The sequence below is a fragment of the Anopheles cruzii genome, chromosome 2, assembly GCF_943734635.1.
Source record: "Anopheles cruzii chromosome 2, idAnoCruzAS_RS32_06, whole genome shotgun sequence".
Lineage (NCBI taxonomy): Eukaryota > Metazoa > Arthropoda > Insecta > Diptera > Culicidae > Anopheles > Anopheles cruzii.
Window position 1 is genome coordinate 37,568,922 of NC_069144.1, and position 11,111 is coordinate 37,580,032.

Genomic DNA, 11,111 nt, shown 5'->3' on the forward strand with positions numbered 1-11,111 from the left:
CTCATATCTCGGCTCTCTCTCTCTCTCTCTCTCGCAGCGGCAGCAGCAGTGCACGTGCCGTGTAGAAGAAATCTCGGTTGGTCACACACTGTTTCCTGTGTTCGATAATATCGCACACACGCGTTTCCGATCCGAATGCCACCTGCTGTCACCGATAAAAACGTTCTTCGGTACACGCGGTTCCTGGGTAGTCTTGGCCAACCCGCGGCACATTGGACCGGCGAATGCAGCCCCGGGGCCCGGTGCGTAGGTCAGCCAAATATTTACATAATGATAAGCGCCCTGGCCGCGCAGTATGTGTGTCTGTCGTTAACGACTCCGGCTCGTCACGACCAGCTGGTATCTGTTTTTTTTCTATATATTTTTGGACAAGTTCACAACTCGTGACGCACACAGAACACCCTCTCGCGAGAGACCGAACCACCCCAACCGGAAAGACACACGCCCGTCGATCGACTGCGCCAACGATCGATGTTTCGCGCGCCGGCATCGCCCCTTCCGGAAAGCTCACTCCGTGTGTTACGAAACGGGGGCCCCGCGTTACGGGCGTTACGCTTGCGCTTACGGTCACTTCTAAGCGTGCGCTTTTTTGGTTAGAAAAGATCTTATTCTTAGCAAAAGATTACGATGTCTCTCGCTCTCGCTCTCGCTCTCTCTTTCGCTCTCTCTCGCTCTCTCTCTATTTCTCCGTCCCACAGAATGCCTCAAACGGTGGTCGGTTCTGTGGCCATCTTCACCGATCGATCGGATCCTGCCGTCCCGGAGGATGGTGGGTGCTGCCGAGTGACGTAGACTCACTGTCCTTGACGCGTCGTTTGCATCGGAGCGCCATGGAGGGCGCCCGTCGGGGTGGTAGGACGAAACGAACATGCACACATATCCGAGAGGGAGGCCGTTTTTTGGGCGAATCCTGTTGGTAGCTATTTTTAAACTGCCACTCAACACGTTACCGTTTTTGCAAAACACTTTGTCACAGGCTGGTGCTGAATTTGGGCCGGTAGCGGATCGTCACGATCGTCGTCGTGATGACAATTGGGCGCATCGCGGCCAGCCGGAGTTTGTGTCGGAGTAGCGAGATCTTCGCCGCAGCGAAAGTGGACTGTCGACAGACGTATCGATCGCAGTTCTTCTGGAAGGTTCTTCAAGAGGGACGATCCTACCGAATGGATCGTCAACATGATCGCGGAAGCGGAAAACATTCAACTTCGATCCGGTGAGGCATGACAAACAAATTGCGATTCAATGTAGCCATCGAACCGTAACACGCTCGGTGAACTAGGTTCGGCTAATGATGCATCCGTAAGCGTGTGGCCCATCAAGATTAGAATCCGAAATCATGATCGCCGGTTTTCCCGGATCCCCAGATCTTCCGGAAGTGGTTACGGTCGGCGCAGTGAGATTGGAGCACCAGTTGCTGCTCCCTGCGATTGGAGCATGTGACCGGCTCTATTTATTTATTTATTCACACAGCCAGCGAGCATGATGTCATGGCGCATGGTAAAAAATAATTTACTTTCCGGCCAAGTACCGAGCGTTTTGCTTTTTTTGTTGGTCCTGCTCCCCCGAGCATCGTTGGCAGAGCCGCGTTGGACGGTTTGATGACGGCAAATGAACCGACATTTTTGTAAATTGCGTTACACGATCGAAACATGTTTGGCTTTCGTAGTTTCTTGCGTTTCTTGGTATTATTTTAGAACGGTTGGGTAATGTATTTGAATAAAAAGAACGTAAATCCCAAAAAGCGTTCCGTTGTTACCATAACAGTGGACGGAAAATAGTGTCCATGTAACCGAAGGTCCGCTTGGGCAGATGAAGGACTCTTTGAGTCTGGGAAATTCCCGAAAAAAAATATTTGAATTAGGCCGTTAATCCAATCGCTGGATGTTTAGCTAAAGAAACAGAGTTTATTATTAATTTGAGTCAAATAGCTACTCGTGAAATGCGTTACTAGTCCCGAGAGTTTCCCCGCTCCCGCTTGATCTAGTCCCGAGAGTTTCCTTTCCAACGTTAAATTTAATTATAAGAAAAAGCAACAGGAGAACATAGAGTGGTAGCATAATTGGAGGCCAAACGAACCGTAAATCCGAGCGTAAAAATGTCAAATCGATCCCGCTTATGTCAAATCGTATATGAATCCACAGACTTATAAACGATTTGACGTTAAAGATTAATGTCAAATCGTTTATTTACGCTTCGTGTGGCCCTCCAGTAAAAAAGCCTCCGTAAGCTGACCAAAGAGTAATAAATTTCCTCTTTCAAATAGAACCGCAATCAAAGCTTTTTCTAAGATGTAACTGCATCTGTCCTGCATCTGTTGTTGAGATTGATCAATTCTACGCATCATATTGATCAGTTAGTCTGTTATTGCTTTTTACCCAAAATCCTAAAACAAGTTTTCATAATTGTGCGTCCATCCTCCGAAACGAAACGCAGTTTTAATTCGAATAAAACCCCGACAAAGGGTCACATTGGGCATACGCATAAATTCCCATCAAGAACCGCCATTGACGCGGTCAAGGTCGGCGCAATTCTTGCGAAACACTACCACCGTCCGTCCCGGTCGACAGTAGTGTAAACGCGGCCGCGGCCGCTGTTTGTCATACTGTCGAAGATCAACTTGAAACTCCACATAAATCAGTCCGCAGATCGGGACTCGAAGACCTTCGGGACCATTCACACAGAAAATAACCGCCGAAACGAAGATCATGCTGGGAACGAAGATTGCTTATGGTTGGATGTCGGGTTTTATGCACCGACCGACGGCCACCTAGCTTTTCACGGCCCCCCGGCCAGCAGATGGCACGATGATTTCGGGAGAAACAGATTTTCTTTCGCAGCGTTAGCGGCCTTAGGTTCGATCGTCTGGCGTGGCGTTTTTTGTGCATCAGGTTTTTTTGGGTGCCCGGGATCTTTGGAGACTCATAAATCAACGAACCGTGCATTCTGCCGCGACGCATTGCTTGGTGTCAGCTAGCAGTTTATCTACTGACAATGGGCAAACTCTCGATCGCTTGCATGTTTTCGATTGGGGTTTCGTTCTCCAAGCTTCGTCTTCAGCACATTACTTAGGAGGACTTAGGAATTTAGGCTGCTATTTTTACCGAAGAATGTCGGTGACACGATCGGCGTGCACCGGAATTTACGGCTGTTCGATCGCTTTTCGAAGGCGGATCGTCACCGTGCATCAATTGCAGTGATTCGTGCCGACGAACGTCTGTTGCGCTGGATTGCATTCCATCCCCCTTAGGGTCCCTCTAGAACTAATCAACCAGAGTGGTGCGCTTTGGGGCAAATTGGACTGTGTCAAAAAAAAAGATTGTTATCCCTCCCGCTTTCTGTGTCCCCCGACCTAGTGGTGTTCCACGCTGTGCTGGCGTTTGGCGAGCTGCCCGTTCCGATTTAACCTCACTTTCGGGTGGCCACCCTGTTGGACCGTGTGTGGGTTAAATATAGCCAAAGATCGGGCGGGCCACGGAGAGCGCGAGAGCGAGAGTTGTGTAATGAAGATGACACCGGCCCGACACACTCCCGCACACTGGCCGCGGATTGTGGGAGTAACGACGACGTTCCCGCAATTATTAATAATGTCACGGAGTGGAAAATGTTGGAAAATCAGTCAACACGGCACAAGACGGCCAGAGGTTCGTATCGTACCCACAACAGGTGCTACCCGCGCACCGTACGGGGTTCTTGGAGATCGGGGGCACAGTGAGAAGGATAAGGGTTTTAAGGTCACAAGAGGTCGTGTCCACCTCTGCTGAATCCGGTCGAAGCTTCTCCGGTGGGGAGCGGGAAAAGCGGCCACTAAAAGGCTAGAGATCCGGCCTAACCTAACACACACGCTTACCTTTCGCCGCGGAGTCGGTGGTATCCATGTTGTTTATTTTGTTTTCACAATTTTCGCACTACTCGATCCGCTTCATCGATGGCCACCGGATCGTCGTCGGAGCTGGGGTCCCATCCGGTTGCACAGGGTGCACACCGGGTGTGGGTTGTATTTTTCTCGCTATTTTCCCAAATTAACCTCACTTTTCGTTTTGTTTTTGTGTCACTGCTTTTTTCTCGTTCACGATCGTGATCTCGGGCGCTCTCTCTCTCTCTCACACACTCTTTCTCACTCTCGCCGATGTCACCGGAGTTGTTCTGCGTCCTATTTCGTCCTGGCACTTTGTAGGAAAAAAAAAACAGGAAAACCTACAGATTCCGATTGGTGCCGCTCTATTTATCGGCTGTGTTGCGCGTATGTCGCCCAAGGTGCTTATTTATAGCGTACCACTCGCTCACCGACACCACATCCTCTCGGGTTTTGCTTCGTTCTGCGGTGTTTCGAATTTCTATTACTTTTAATTAACAAAATAAGCCGATAATCGGAGTAGTAACTGTCACCTTCCACTGTACAATCGACGGGATTCGTATCCGATCACTCCGCTCGCGTGCTCGAGAGGGCACTTCCGGTTCGGTGTCACTAACGATTGCAAGTACAATTCTTGTCGATGAAGAACTGTGCCATAGGCACCGAGCAGGACCACTGTGCTTCCGGTGAGCCACGCATCGGCAACCGGATCGGAACCGCTGGCAGTCGCAACCCCAACTGACGGGGGGTTGATATGCGCTGCGCTGTCACGGTACCGCCGTGCGTGCGTGATTGCGTGAATGAATTCAACGAGAGCGAGGCGCGCGCGCGCACTGCCCCCCCGGTCCACTGTATTGGTGTATTTCTCTTTCTTACATGTGTGTGTTATTACTTTCCTTGCTCGAATCGAGCCTGACGTGTTTTCGAACAGCAAGAAAAAGAAAAAACCGTCTGCTCCGTTCGCATTGTTCTCAGTGGAGCCCGAAATTCATGTTCTTTCGTGTTTCGGTTCCAACGAAATCCTTGCTCTCAACGTAGACGATCTGTAAACTGTAACTGGCGACGCCATAAATTAATGACCCATGTGTTGCAAATGCAACCCAGCGGCTCCCGATCGACCGAGCGATCGATCGGCTCCCGACCGAGCGCTCCGACTGAGCGCCATAGGCGCCACGTTCGGGGCGCTTGCGAGACCCGCGGGGAGTGTTATTCGGACCAGGAGATAAAAAGGTCGAGCCAAGAGGGGCAAGCGAGCGAGTCAGAAGGAGTCAAGTGTTAGAAATTGCGAGAAATACACGAGTTTTTTAACTCCAGAAACTCCCGAAACTAAGCGGAGATTAAGAAACCTAACATCGCTTTTCTACCTTTTTTCCCATCTACTTGGCTACCAGTTGCATTCGCAACACCATGTGAGCGAGTAATGGTTAGCAATGGTTAACATGGTTAGAGTAATGTTTTTTCTCATTGTCGCAGATGTCTCTGTATTCCCTACGCAAACGAGGATCGAGTCAGTTCCGAGCTCGAAGTGTCGATCGATCGACAGTAATCTTGATTTGGATCGATACTACGAGATCGATACCAGCGACAGTGAGCCAAAGATGGCTATCAACGATAACTACCGACGAGTTTTCGAATCTGTCCCGGAGCAGGAGCGAGGCAGGATGGCGGAGGTGGTACGCCGTTTGACGCATGTCTCGGCCAGATTATGTGCATACTGGGCCCAGATTATACTGGTATGTCCAGGGATGCCCGATCCGCGTTCCACGGATCGTGGGAAGTGGAGGAGCAGGACGTCAAAGTGGATAATAAGCCAGGCATCGCAACCTAAGTTGACTTTATGGGTTATTTTAGGCAGGTTACTCGAAACCAGAAAACCGCCGGGCTATCCTTTTGTGCTCACCGTGTTTTGTGGCGAGGGTAAGCCACCGATTCACCAGTCCCTTGGCTCTGTGTGCGATTCTGTGGCTCAGTTGATTGCTACACTATTGGCCAATGGTCGAAGACTAAAGGTGAAATCACGGACTGTGCTGGGAGATGCTGCCGCCCGATCAACAGTACAACAATCAAGCGAATATGGGTGCCAAAAATACACCATTCCAGGAAAACGCCGTCGAAAATGCGTTTTCTTCTTCAACGAAAACGAAACGTAAGGACGAGCCCATGACGTGCCCGATGGGCAGACTACCGGAAAAGAACTAAGCAGCTATTACAAGACTTCGTAAGGCTACCATTTCATCAATGGTCACCTGCAAAACACAACACCTCCAACACCATCTCGTGCATGAGGGTGGAGAGATTTGGGCCGCTGCCGCTGCTGTCCACGGATTCCTTAGTGTCCTAAAAGACATTGTTGACCTCACTAAGGACGAGTCGCCGGTACAGCAGGTGGCAGCAGGAATGTGCACGTGTAAAGACTCGGACTGAGAATAATTATCCCGTAATATATCCCGGAGGACGTATGGTGAAAATCAGAAAACATTTCCTTTTGAAAGCCTCTGACAATCCAGATAACGATCCAGATAGCAGATTTTTAGCACCGGGCTCGGACCAGGACGATACTGTGAGCCGCGGCATAGTGGTAAAGTTTATTTCAGTTAAAACGGGTGAGCCTTTTGTGGTGTACGGAAAACCCGAAACCAAACACCGCAGGAGTGGGAAACATCGTTTCAAAAATCCAATTGGGCTAGACGTGTGGACAACCAACGACAAAGAGGATCTCCAAGAGCCAAAAGAATACCGTGAGAGGTTTATCTCTTAACCCTCATCGGTTCTTTGTATGCGCGCACATACTATTTGGTTCTAAAATGCTTCATTATATTAGGTTGGGGAAAAAGAAATCCATTATTTTCTCAGTTGATGACTTTAGTGATCGATATCTTGTGAAGTATCGATCGTACAGTTTCAAATTTAGGCTCGTTTTAAAGCTGATACTATCCACTTAAAAAAATGCTGTCACTGTTTATTGTTTGTTCTATTCGTTTGTGAGTTACAGGGTGTTAACAATGGAAGTAACCATAGAGAAAATACGGTACAAGTTATGGCAAGTTCTCCAAGTTCACGCTTGCCTCACCAGTTACAACGAAACCAATAGCGACGATGACGAACACTTGCTGATAACGGCAATACAGCAAGCGTCCAGTCCTCTGAGTCAACGCGAACGGGTACACCACACATCTCCATCAGGTACCAACATGCATCAGGCATCCAGCATAATATCAGCGATCACCAACATCAGGTACATAACAAGATAATCATCGTCACGATAAACTTCAGGAACCACGTTAGAGCGATAACATCATGAATCACAACAGATAAGAGAAACCGTTAGATAAAAACAGGAATATTAGAGATGAAGTAGAAAATTATATAAGAACAAAGCAATAGAAAATACACCAGTCTTGTCCTAACAGCCGAACCGTGCGTTTCGATCAGCGTTTCACATCGAAAGAAACATAACTTACATTTTACAATTTTTCTTTGAAAGAGGCGAAAGTTTAAGCTAGGTGGCTGAAATTTTGCATATTGTTTATGGTGCCAATACTCTAACAGCTAGTTGTGATAAATTTTGGTTTCGTTGACCCGTTTCAGTTATTTTTGATGTTAAAGATGCATTTCACCCAGGCAGACACGTCATCGAAAATGTTGACAAAATCACAGAAATAATCAAAGTTGGTCGGCATGTTAGTAGTCAGAGCATCGGCCAGGAGCTAAAGATTAACCATCAGACAGTTTTAAGCCATTTGCGCAAAGCTGGATCCACAAAGAAGCTCGATGTTTGGACGTTACCATATTTACACCTAAAAACATGATGGCGCGAATTTCCATCTGCGCAATTTTGGCCAAACGGAATGAAATCGACCCATTTCGTAAACGGATGAGTACTGGGGATGTGAAATGGGATACATACGACAATACTGTGTGAAAATGATCGTGGTCTAAGCGTGGTGAAGCAGCTTACAGGGTGGTCAAACCAGAACTTACGGCCAGTAAGGTTCTATTGGGTTTATGGTGGGACTTGAGAGGAACCGTTTATTGTGAGTTGCTTTCGTGTGGTCAAACATAAAATTCAGATCTCTATTGTCAATTACTGTACCGTTCGAAGCTAGCAATTGACCAGAAACGACCAGAATCGGCCAACGAAAGGGGTTTTGTGTTCCAACAGGACAACGAAATGTGACGCACGTCTTTAGCGACTCGCCAGAAAGTCCGGGAGCTTGGTTGGGAAGTTTTATTGCATCCACCGTATAGTTCGGACCTTGCATCGAGCGATTGACACCTTTTTCGGACATTACAAAATTTCCTGAGTGGTGAAAAACTGAGATCAAGAAAGGATTGTGAAAATGGATTGCTCGAGATTTTCGCCAATAACGACTAACCCATTTACAAGAGAGGCATTACAAGCTAACCTTTGAAAAAACAACAAATTTTCCAACAAAACCATACATATTTGACGAAAATCGGACCATCGGAAGTATCTTAAATAATGTTTTGAATTTCACCCAAAAATAATGGATTTCTTTTTCCCCAACCTAATATAAAAACGGTTAGATGAAATTGTCTGAATTTCTCCAAAGTAGATAGTAGTATATTTTGGTGATAGAATCGATACATTCCACCAAAAAATTTGAGGCATGTGTAGTATTGTCTGAGCAGAAATAGTTACGAATCGGTTTTTTGTGTATACGCATAAACATTCGAGGGATGATCAAAAAGATTTGCGAAATTGGATTTTCCAAGAGCTAGGTATATCCGATTTTTTTTGTGGCGTTAGGTTGCTACAAATGTTAGTGATTCATGATGATTAGTTTGCTAATAGCTTTTTCGTGCAAGCCTTTCCCAGTTTAAGGCAACCTGGATGAAACCGGGTGCACGAATTTCCCCCTTGCCAGCCACTGCAGATAATAAAATCACCGGCTATTTCTAGCGAACAGTCCCCACAAACGGCCATTGTTACACTCATTGGACGCGACGCACAGAGAAGCAGGAAACTTCGATACGAATTTCGCGAATACTGCAGGTTAACGTACGAATATGCTAGCAGATTAACGAAATCAGTGTACTTTCCAGGATGCCGACGCGGATGCCACCAACGATAACGCGCAACGCACTCGGAAACATCTAAAGAGTTGGCGAAAACAACGGAACAGAGCAGAAACGCTTGCTGACTCAACGGTCAATCAGCGGGTACACCAGATAACAGCGACAAATAAATAAATCTTGTACGCATCTTTGAAAACATTTTGACGTTGTATTTCATTCGCTTTCATTCGCGAGTTTTCCGCTAACCGATTCAAGTTTTCGGATCACGCGGTTGTTTGGTGTAGCCACGCAACCGTTTTGTAAAATCTATATACGAATACTCCTTCCTGAGAAAAGAACCTATTGCATGTTGAAAAACTAGCAAAGTACTTGGAAACATACTCAAGCGAAAGGGTTTTATCTTCGATTTGTTATCTAAAGTAGAATCAGCAATAAGTTGTTTTGTGAAAAACTTGTTCAAATTTTTTTTCATGATGTCTTCTGCGTATTTGTTAATTTTTTTCAATTTGATCGGGCCGCCATTGAAGTATTTAGCCGTTTCGGCCCCTAACTCCTTCTCCTTGCCCTTGGCGTACCGTTCAAATTGCGGTAATTTTGTAGCGTCCAACGGCAGCCATGCTGCTATTGATGATGATGATGATGTGGTTGCTGCTATTGTTTCTGTTGTTGGTTGGTGTTTCTGCTCGGATAATGCCTCGAACTCTGGTTCTTCTTTCTTGATTCGCATTAGCTTGACATCGCTGCTGGCTGTGCGCTGCCGTGTGTTATGATTATGATTGCTCATTACGAACATTTAGTAAAAGAAAGTGTGATAAGGCTGAAGATTTCAGAAACTCGCGAAGGTACACACAGTTCGACGATTTGATGTCAAAGTGATGGCGCGTAAACAATTGTAAAATGTAAACATTCTGAGATAGTGTGTAAGTTCGAATGACAGCAGACGCTCCCAAAGGGCACCTTGCGACGCGAACAATCCCAAAGGATGCTTTTGGCTTTTCAAAACAACCGTTGAACTTTTTCATCAAATCTTAACATTTCATCCAATCAAGAGGAAAAATTAAAGGCAAAGAAAAGATTCGCCACCGGATCGAAGGAAAGAAAAGGAAGAACAGAAACCGATCGTGCACCGTTCGTCGTCGTCGGTTTCCGATGTCCGATGGTCTCCGCCAACTCGGTTCTGATTTCTTTTTTCGTGACACGAACCGAAGGAAAACTCTCTTGCATCCGGTAGGCCGTTTCGTTTGGCGTTCGGAAAACGTCGACACGGACACAACTCGTGTCTCGTGATCGTGTGGGTTCGCTCACGATTCTCGCGCAACGTTTTTCTCCGCTTGCAGCCTATTATCTGCGGTAGGATTTTGTTTGTGCATCGACAGACAGCGAGGCTACTCTTATTGATTGATAGTATGAGTCAAAGTATGAGCAACTAGTCGCTACAGCAAAACTTATCCGATTAATCAGTTTATCGGTAGTTTTTATTCTGTATTCAACATCTATTTGCATTATTTGCAGCTTACCATTTCTAGGCTTTCTAATTGCCGTTTTGAGCTCCTAAAACTTCGAGTATTTTAAGTATTTTAAGAATTCGTGACTGCGCTTGCCACACGGTGCATAACAGCAGATATAACAGCCTCATATAACAATTTCGATAGTACAGCGACCAGGCGTCAAAAGCGTTATGACTCTGCAGATCCTATAACACGACGTTATACAGGGCGCAGAACAGATTTGACACTAAGTTACGTGTTACAGTTATGCGCCGTGTGGCATCACAGTTACAATGGAAGACAAACAGAAAGGGTTTTCATTAAAGCTTTAAGAAAAACTCATAAATTTTGCTCTTGAATTCCCACCTTTTTGATTCTTTTTTCGTAGCGCACCATTTTTTTCGAACAAAATGAGTAATACAGTTTAGATCAGTGGTCTCAAACTGGTGGTTCACACTGTTTTGTGCGGCCCACGGCCACGTCCGCGGAGTATATAATTACGTTATACTAGTCAGGATAGTCGCAAAAAATCACAAAAAATGCTTCTTGTCGGTTCAGCTGCCGTCACAGATGTGGCCGATACGATTTATTTCAAATCCAAACTAAATCAGGGTGCGTAAAATTTGATGAAAAAACATTTTCTTTATGTGGTGCGGCCCGCTGACTAGCTGTTGCTTTCCAATGAGGCCCACATGCTAATACACGGTCTGTTCCGAAGTAAACTGGACTTT